Raw genomic sequence first — 11,070 nt, forward strand, 5'->3', positions numbered from 1 at the left:
CATTTAATACATTTCTTATGACAAAGAATAATATAAGGCTGAGTGTTATTTTAGTATCATTGGGATATACCACTATGGTTTTAACTTTTTAATTAATATTTTTAAATAATATTTTGAATATATACACAGAATATATTTTCTGTTTGTGTTTCCGGTTTGATTTTAGTTCAAGTTTTAGAAATGTTGTTGTGTGTTTGTCACTATTAAACATATTATTATCACTACTATTATTTTAATGTCCACGGTATAGTTTTTTTTTTTTTTTTTTACATCAGTATATAGGCCTATATATATATAGTTTCAGTTAGAATGTATAATGTATTTCAATGTATTGCATTTAATTTTTTTTTTTGTATTGTTTAGTTTACTATAATAACCCTGGGTCATTTCAAATATGATTTTGTCTGAATGGTGCAGTCACAACATCCACCAGCAGGGAATAACATCTCATGCTAAACAGACAAACTAGGATCCATTGCATAAGGCCAGTGAATATATTTTGCAAAACAAGTCTCAACCGGGCCAGAAACAAAACACCTTTACTGTTGAGCCCTGATCTGTAGACCAAGACTCCAAACTCTAAATAAATAACAGAGGAAAGCAACTGCTGCAGACATAAGGAATTGTTGAATCCTGGACAAGTATTGATTGTTTCCAGCAGGAAGAGCCAGAATGAAAGTGGCAGATATTCAGTTTGCTCCAGATCTAGAGATCTATGATACTCCGGGATTCTGGAAGCCCCTGCCGAGCGACTCCGAGCTCAGGGTTGTTTGCACACGGGGTAGGGAGGATAATCCCACGGGTATTCTCCACCTCCTATAGGTTCCGGATCCAGCTCCCTCTGTCTCTCTCGCTGCGCCCAGCGGTGCAGACGGGATCAGCGGAGTTAGTACGTGCTCCGAGTTTGAGGGTCACCGAATGCACAGCGGAGCCCGTCTCCACCGGTCCACGGTTCCTCCCCGCGTCGTGTCTCGCAGTGATCTGTAATGGTACACGTCTCATTTATCTTTTACATGGACTGTCTGCAGGAACAGACACTCTTTTGCTTTAGCAAAGCTGCTGAGGTCCTGGAGTTACTAAATAAAACAGCACGGGATAATAAAAGTATAACTAGATCTTTGTCTGTGCTGGTTGCTGCTGCAATGCTTGGGTAGTTGCTGCTTATGGCAGTAAGTTCATGAAAGTGGGTCTTCTCACCCTAAACCTGAGGTCAGAAACCCTTCGTCGTGGCAAACGTCATCTGATATTTGCAGAATATGTAAAACACATTTAGTTATTGTATTTTAAATGTAAAAGTGTCTAATGTAAAAATGTCTAATGTAAAATATCCAAATTTTCTATGTAAATAGTCCATATTTACATTATGTAACTAAAAACAGATACTTCTGATTTGCACTATATCAGTCTATGATTTTAATAGGGCTGTCGATGAGAAAAAGCATTACAGACAATACAAAAAGCTTTATATATATTTGATGCTTTTCTCATTTCACACAATAATGACTTTAGATTATGTTTTAGGGTTCATTTCTCAGCCCAATTTGATGAGCAAATTAATTGGCGAATATAGTTCGATTTTTATCGCTAGACTGCCCTAATTTTTAATTGAGAGTATGTCATATTAACAAACAAAATATGCATTTAGTTTGAATTATTCCACTCAGCTGACTTATAGGTTATGATGAATAATGGAGATCTTTGAAATGTACTAATTTACATGAATTATTTCAGTTATTAAATAACTCCGTGAATTATAATAATTATTAAATTAAATAATGAAAACTCGAGCATAATATATAATCAAAATAACATAATCAGCAACAATATCCCGCTGGGGGCGGTCATCTAACCGTAAGGGTTTCGATTGAACTTTTTACTTCAAATTAAAATAAAACATTTGTGACCATACAAATAAAAAAAAGAATCAGTGAAGTTCAGATAAAAAAGGTCAAGATTAATAAGAACATAACCATTCAATAAAGGTGGGATTTAGTGATGTCTATTGCCCTTATATAGTATAATTAGTTGCATGAATTATCGGGGAAATGCTTGCACCAGCGATGTAAATATATTTTGAATCTAACAACATGGATTCACTCACACATTTAACACCGCTCTTTCTTGCACTCTATTGGAAAGGTCCACCTGAGGCTAACAATAAAGTCTAATCTATGTCCATCCACCCCTCCACTCCCAGCCGACCCAAACTGCACCCATAAGCTTGTTTTGGCCTCTGCCGATACTCTGTCAAAAAGGTCCATTTGCTGTCTGAGGTAATCACTTCCATTAGCATTTATCAGCGTGCCCGTCCGGGGACCACTTTAGAGACATCTGCTTTCTGTAGCGCTCTAAAAGGCTGTCCGCTCCGCCCCGCGGGCCTCGCCGCGCAGACACCAGAGCACCGGGGCTTTAATTGATGTCTTTTAGGGTTTGCTAAGGTATTAGTGGCTAAACCACCCTTTCTCCTGAAACAATCCTCCATTCCTGCTTCTTCCCTAAAGGGTCGACTCGAGACCGTGGTGGGAGGGGAGTGGAAACCCGACTGCACTCCGGTGTCGCTCCAAACAGTGTTCCCTTGGCCCGGCCACTCTCTTCGGGAAAAAAAACAAGGCATTTGCCAAAAAGTGGGAAATTCCAGAAGCTTTTTAATGGAGCGTGGTGCCAAACCCTTGACAGGGACGGCTGATGCCAGCGCTGATGAGGCATGGTGGCACCGGGCACGTATCCGAGCAGGGCCCACTGGCAGACTGGCACAATTAAATTGCGGGATATAGGATGCCATTGACAACCGTCCCATGCCAGATGTCTTCCGTAGGAGAGCTAAATGCCCTTCTCTAAAAATGAGTGATTTAAACCAAGTTTTGATTATAAATGTGCACAAACTCTTCAAAATAAGGTTCCAAAGGGGAGTTTTCTCATCACATGCCACAGAAGAACAACTTTGGGTTCTCCAAAGAACTTTTCAGTGAACGTTCTTAAAACAACCAGAAGAACCTTTTGTGCAATGGAAATGTTTCATGGATTTTAATGTTCTTCATAGAACCATAGATACCAATAAAGAACCTTTATTTTCTAACAGTGTAAAAGCAATGTTTCAAAACCTAAGCATATAAGACATTTTGAGGTGACTTCCCAGATTTTCCAAAAAGCAGGCTGCATAATTATATTGTCTTTTAAGTTACCGTATTTTGGGCAGATCCTATGGCAGCATTACAGTGATGTCAATCCCAGAAAACACTGTGACAAGCTCTATGGATAAAATACATTCTATTCATACAGATATCATTCGAAAGCTTAAAAAGCCATTTTGAAATTGGATATTGCGTTACCATGAAAATGGTACTTTAAAACCTATGGGCGGTGTCATGTTTCATATTACAACATTTATTTTAACTATTTTATAATCAATAATTTTTTCTAATCTTGACTGAACACATATTGTTGGAAAGGTCTCAAACTAAAGATTCCATATTTGGGTTACTGTTTTGTGATAGAAGTGATACTGTAAATAAATTCTGATAAAACATTCAAATGCTTTCAAAATGATCTTAAAAGTTAACTATATTATTCTATTTATACTTAAGATCGTTATTTTGTATCGAGAGGGTCGATCCCTCACATAAAATGTAGAAAAGTGCTTAGAGACAAGTGACTTTATTTAACAAGAAATTGAATGTGCATCATAAGCTTTGAAGTGGAAAACATGGACTGTTAGCAAATAGTTGTGTAGGAGAGCAGAACTATTTTTTCTTCCGCTCATCTGAACATGAGCAGAAATGCTGAATGACAAGCAGTCAGTGTTCAGTCACAGCACTCATTCAAACAACGAGAGCGAATAATATTATCCACGCAGAAACATCATCTGGATGCATCATTATAATGCTAAGTTGTAACACAGACCGAAAATGTATTTATAAATCCAAACTTTCTTACATTTATAATAAATGTATTTAAAATGTATTATTTAAATTAAAAACTGTTAAAGGATTGATCATGCTCAATAATTGTCGTCAGTAAATGATAAACAAAAACATTATTATGTCTGATTATTTGCTGACTAGGATTAAATGGCAAAAAATTATGCCAGCTGAATAAAAACGTCCATTTAATAGTTATCACACCGTAAAAAAAGTGGCTACCTTCAATTTTTAAGTACAATCAACTTAAATTACTAAATTACATTAAACTGACTTAAATAAATGAGTTGAATCTTAACATCATAAAGTTGAAAATGGCTTAACTTATTTTGATGAGTTGCAGCAATGTAAAAAGAGTATTAATATTAACCTTGATGTTATAAAATATTGGCATTGGATTGAAAGGACAAGAGTTAAATCAGCTAATACAATTGTGTACATGCATTGATATCACATAAATAATTTACCCCAAAACCAGATATCCAAACCCCATTTGATAACTCTTCTGGTGGTTGTCTTACCCTCACAGTGTTTAGATGCTCTGACAATACAGCGAGAAGCGTCAGGCTAAAGAGAACACACCGTTCTAAGTCGATCCCGTGAGGGCATTAACATGGCGAGAAAGTTAAGAACCACCAAACCGAGGGAATCGAGACTTTCCGGAAAAGCAATTACAAACACTCGACAAGACAAGTGTAGCAGCATTCAGGAGACGTCTGTGGCAAATCTGCAGTAGACCTTACATGGCTTTAAAGAGATGTTAGGACCAAAAGATTCACTCTGATCAAAGCCTCGCTACACAGGAGAACACGGGACATGGTGCCGAGGCAATTCTCAACAGCGCTGTTCCTTCAAAGAGACATGACTGTGAGTGGGGTTGTCGAGCCTTTGTGAGATAACAAAAGGGACCAACCTTTGGTGGGCTAAAAATATCCTTCAGCCCACAAAACAATTACACTGATGGACCAAGGTGGCGCAACCCCCAACCTCCCCGCTTCTCCTGCCTCGTGACATCCGTCTCAGAAGACCAGAAAGGAAGAAGTTCAAAACAAAAACAGGATCTCCTACTGGCACAAGCGTGCTCGGACAGCTTTGCTTCCTTTGAATGCTTGAGATTACGCAGAGAAATCGATTGAGAGATGCAAAAGGAGCCAATGACCAGCTGTCTTTGACACAAGCGCAATCCTTTTAACATGTTTGGTAATAGTTAATGGTTGTTTCTAAACCTAGAGATAATACTGTCTACATATAGGCAGCTGCCTTCCAAAGGGTTAACAGCGATGAACAGTGACTAAACAACTGGAGGATATTTTCAAGAGTAAACCCTTCAATGCTTTAACCCATTAAATGCCAATCATTATTACATATTCGGGTCTTTAGTGACCCAGATCTAGGCTATATCTAACACGGGTGGACCTAACTGCCTTATTAGTATAAAAACCTCCTATTTTAAGAACAATACAAAATAATAAAATAAAGCCTTTTTTGTTACCCTTAAGAACTTGGAATCATCAGTGTCCTCGCCAGAGCGTATTTCCCCAGTACATTCAGTATCTGGTTCATATTCGCGATCTCTGACATTCTCAAAACTATAATTTTCAACGTCTGAAAAATCTATATTTTGATTGCTGGCAGCGTCTTCACCAGATTCACCATCAAATGACAGTGACAGTAATATTTGATTGCATTCAGTGCTTGCTCTACAGTAACTCGCTGAGCCATTTTTAAAGTTTAGCTGACGATAGGCTATACCTGTGTGTTATTTTGTTTTATGCCTGTGGCTTGCGGTTAAAAATGAATAGATTGATTGAGGAATACTAAGACGATTGAGGTGTAACTTTATATATAATAACGGAACGGAAGTCAATGGAATGTGGGTGTCATCCGATGGCTATTTTTGCCTAAACAAAATTTCATAAGAACTTACATTTTTGTGACATTAACTTCAAATTTGGTACACAACTTGGTTAGACGCATGACTTTTATTTTATAGTAATTAAGGGTAAAACATATTTTGTATAAAAATAAAATATGTTTGGGACAGTACATTCACTTTACAGTAAACTAACCTTTTTACACTTTCTTTTTTCACTTCAGAAATAATCTGCTGAGTGTCTTCTTTAAAAAGAGACAAACCGTAGGTCTGTATTCCAAAGCATTCATGTATTACAACCATTTAAGTCTGGAAAGTGCATTTTCATGTCTATGCTCAAAAAGGGGGGTGACAGTGGTTAATGCTACTGTGAGAGATTTCAATGTTAAAAAAAAAATTGCTTGGAAAATGGTGTTAGAATTGTCTGCATTTTGAGCGAGTTTGTCTCGAAAATATGTCTTAATTAGAACAACATATTTTTTAACAGCAATCTTTTGCATTCCTGATTTTGCATTCCAGCCAACCATTAACATTAGCATTAGGAATGCCAACTTCGGTCAATAACCACTTGGCGACAAAATTGCTGTGTGTGTGTGAATGGCTCTCGAGGCAACATCCTGACCAAAATAGAGCCTCACAAGAGACAAATTTGGAATCAGCAAAACTATTGATTACGGTTAACTCAAATACAGTTCGACATTAGCGATATGCTAAGCTAACAGTGTGATACTTTAATAAAGCATAAAAATGCATAGCACACAAATGTCGAGTGAAATTATTGTAATTACACGACACTATTATTAATATAGATGTTCCAGTTTGGAATGAAATATATGTAAATTGAAAAGAGCATTTCTGTTGTCTGACTTGGGTGATTTATTTTTCATGGATCTTAATGAATTGTGTGATTGCATTCAACAATGTTTTGCTTGGTCAAACACTTTGGACTTCACTGCAAAAAATAAATAAATAAATGTATGTATGTATATATGTATGCATGTATGTATGTACATATATATTAACAAAAAGAATGTTTAATTAATTTATGAAAAAACCCAATCCCACATTTTAGAAGGGAAGTTATTGATGTTTTGCAGAGTTAAATGTCTATACATGTGATGCTTACAAAAAATATTGAAAGATTGACTTTTTAAGAAATATGAGGATTCTGGATAGTCAAAACACTTCAAGTAATAAATGTCTCAGGCTTGATAACAAGATACTTGAAAATGACAGAGATGGACACAGCGTATGTGGACACCTGCTTTAGAACATGTCAGTTTCTCAAAACATGTGAATCTTGTACATGCAACAAGCCGCTGCAAATTTCAATAATTACGAAATCCCTCGCAGACGGCAGTGCATTCATATGCAGAGAGGAAACATATGAATATATACAGTGTGTTTATTTGATGAAATGACTGACAGTGCTGTTTCCATGCAAGTCTGCGAGGTTTGATTACGCGCTGAGACCAGCCCACAGGACAGAAAGTGATGTGCCTTTATTAAAACACCGCCGCAGTCACTGAATGCATACAGATGCCATAATGTAATAGATAGCATCACACGTCGAGTAACAGAGCGGCAAGAAAGAGCGAAAGGGAGGGAGAGTAAAAAATAAAGTCTGTCGGCTCAGTTCATGTCGCCGCACTGGAATTTGCATGTTATCAGAGGCAAAATATCTCAATCAAAATGTCACCCGCCGCCTGCAGTCCTCGGCTGGGCTTTGATGGCGCAGAGGCCAATTTCTGTAAAGTGGAGCTCAATGCAAGGACTCTCCAAGGGACAGAACAACTTCCATCTTAGAATTTGATATGGAGAAAGAAGGAAGTCAGGGAATTGTGTAGCTTTGCTTGGGTTTAATACACACAGCTAGCAAACAAATGTCAGAATCAAAAGATCAAACAGTGACTTAGCTTATGCGACCGATATAGATTCATATGGTTTTGTTTTGAAAGTTTGTCATTTTTGCTTATTTTAAAGTAACAGTTACTATCAGCTCTTCGAAATTTCAAGAGGTTTCTAAAAACCTGACTGACTTTACCTATATAACACGCAGACAGGACGATATTCCCACATTCACACACCAGTCAGGATACTTAGCACTTTCTCCAGACTACCTCTGTCTCCCTCATTACCAGAGTGTGAAAACGCCTGTGTCTGTGATTAATTTTAACGCTTAAACATTTCACTGGACATAGATATTAAAGTAGCAGTTTAGAAAAAGTGCTAAAAACTTGCAACACTTGTATAACAGAATGATGAATTAGTCTAGCTGTGTCCATCTGTCTGTGTGAGTGTATTTGTGTAGCGCCCTCTGTTGAAACTCACTGGTATGATGCTCAAAGTTCACAGTGAAACACACATGATGAGATCAAGTCCTGAATCAGCAGGACCAAATACCATCCTGTCCTTCCTCCTTAGGCTCTGTTCACTGGTATTTCCATCTCATCTCAGTGACCTTTACCTGTTAAGCTCTGGAATCAGAGTGTCCTCAAACACACACACACAGACACACACACACTGAATGGACTTACATAACCAGTCAAGCGTGCACACACACTCACACATGCACAAGTAAAACATCAGGTTTATGGGACAAATTCATTATTATACTATTTAAGTGACTGTTGTCTGACCAAGATGCTTGAATATACTTTATTACAAAAATATGTTTTCTAAGATTCAAGCTAGGATGCTTGAAAAGCATAAGCAGGTCCACTTAGATTCTGTGGCAACAGAATTCCACAGAAAGTGAATTACTGCCATTCAACAATTTATTCACATTACCCGTTCCTTGCACTATTGTTTGTAAATAGACAGATCGATAGAGACAGGCAGAGTTAGATATACATACAGACAGACAGACAGACAGACAGACAGACAGACAGACAGACAGACAGACAGACAGACAGACAGACAGACAGACAGACAGACAGACAGACATAGATAGATAGATAGATAGATAGATAGATAGATAGATAGATAGATAGATAGATAGATAGATAGATAGATAGATAGATAGATAGATAGATAGATAGATAGATAGATAGATAGATAGATAGATAGATAGATAGATAGATAGATAGATGTTTTTGTTTGTAAATTTTTTTGGACAGGACTGCCACCACACTTACAATATTCAGTTTACCCCTGGGCCGTTCCCCCTCACACTCCTGCCTCTGACACACACACACACACACACACACACACACACACACACACACACACACACATCAAATTGATTATTACACAGTACAGTGGATAATCTATTACTATCAATGTTCTGGGGACCGTGTCTTTTTGAAGCATAGCTAGAAATGCATTCTCAATCTCACACCCCGCTCTTCATGCACAAGCACGGCACAACAAAGAAGCTTCACAATGCATGTCAAACTCCCGCTCCAACTGCACCGCGCACACGCCACGAACAGTCAACCGGCGACAACAAACCCGCGGTTAGGCTAAGTGTCACTATCAGAACACGGGCCAGACGACAATGCGGCCCGCCAGCATGTTGTGGGTCTTCATAAGTCCTGTCGGCATGGGCTCAAAGCTCCAGACTCCGGCAGCTCTTTTTCTCGTTTGTGACGTGATTCGAGGCTGTTTTTAGATTTAGGGGAGGTGTGGGCCGGCTCGCATCCATTAAAGCGAAGGTGCTGGGAACTCTAATTCATTTGTCACTTTAGCCTGGAAGTTCTAAATGTCAGACACCACGATTTCTCAGCACGCATCCCTCCTGCTCAGTAAAGACAGAGGCGAGATATTGTATCGAACGACGGTTGGGAACAAATACAAAGCTCTGAGCTAATGCTTCTGTTTATTACAGCTGTCCTGATAAATGACTTCTGCCACAGAAGTTTCAGTCCATCGCACAAGATCCCACCAGACCTCACTCTTGTCAAAACGTGCACTGGAAGAGAAGACAAAAACGCTGAATTCACACTTCTTGATCATACATTACATTACGTGTTGCTTTAGTGATGCAGTGCATTCCATTTCAATGCATTCGGCATTGCAATTCAAGTATGCATTTTATTAGTTCATGCATTCCCTAAGAATCAAACCATGCCCCAGACCCTGCACCACGCTCTACTGTTTGAGCTACACGAATGCTAATGCAGTAAAGACCTTTTTTTATTATTAAATATAGTTGAGCATCAGCACCCTGAGCATTTATGGAGCATATAAGCTGCAAAAATGGGTCATTCAGATCATAATGGACATAACATATGACCACTCATGTTTGCATTTCAATGCCTATACAGCATTCAGCAACTTTTTGATGAACCAAAGTATCAATTACTACAGTCTGTAAGTCATATTGTTTGTTTTTCTTAAAGGTACAGCAACAGAAATAGCTGATTTAAAAGGATAGCCCACCAAAAAAATGGAAATTCTGTCAGTATGTCGTTTCAAACCTGCAAGAGTTTCTTTTTTCTTTGGAACATAAAACATGACATTTTGAGAGAAGATGACTCTTCTTTTGAGTTCCTCAGAAGAAAGAAAGTCGTACAGGTTTGGAATGACATGAGGGTGAGTAAATGGTAGAATTGTTCATATTTGAGTGACAACTTTAATTCAAAGGGTCAGATGTTACATTTTCGTGGAGAACCGAATAAAAATCAATTTATGTATTTACTGGGGTAAAGCATGACCTGACATTTTCAATTGCATTATATATTTTTTTTTAAATTAAGCATATTTCCCTGTAATTCTCATTACTGTAATATATATATACATACACACACTATTATATTTACAGAATGGTAGTATTTATATTACATTTAATTAATGCTGCATGTTTTTGATTGCGAATTATAGGCTTACTGTTTTATAGTAAAAAAAATCACATTATTGTAATGAGAATTTTGTGTTTAACTCATTTAAATAACATTATAATGTAGTATATTTCTTTTTGATTTTTAACTACAACTGTAATTCGAAGGCTCAGGTGGTCAAGTGATCATGGAGAACTGAATAAAGACCTCGACTAACGTCTTAAATAGATATTTTGGGGAGAAGTGCATGTAAATACAGTACACTGACACACACAGGCATTGAGTCTTTCAAATGTTGAAATGTGAAGCAGTCTAGTGGATCATCATTTAAATTCCACTCTGACTCTTGGCTCAAATCCAGACGTCAGACAATGGATTGAAATTAAAGCCAAAGCTAATTGGAAAACATGCCTGACAAAAACCTCACGGTTAGCCATGTTCAAGCTGCGTGACCCTCACTCGCCAAAGAGTGGATACAGCTGTGCCCTGAACAGAAGAG

Source organism: Phoxinus phoxinus (genome assembly GCF_949152265.1).
Source record: "Phoxinus phoxinus genome assembly, chromosome: 24".
Lineage (NCBI taxonomy): Eukaryota > Metazoa > Chordata > Actinopteri > Cypriniformes > Leuciscidae > Phoxinus > Phoxinus phoxinus.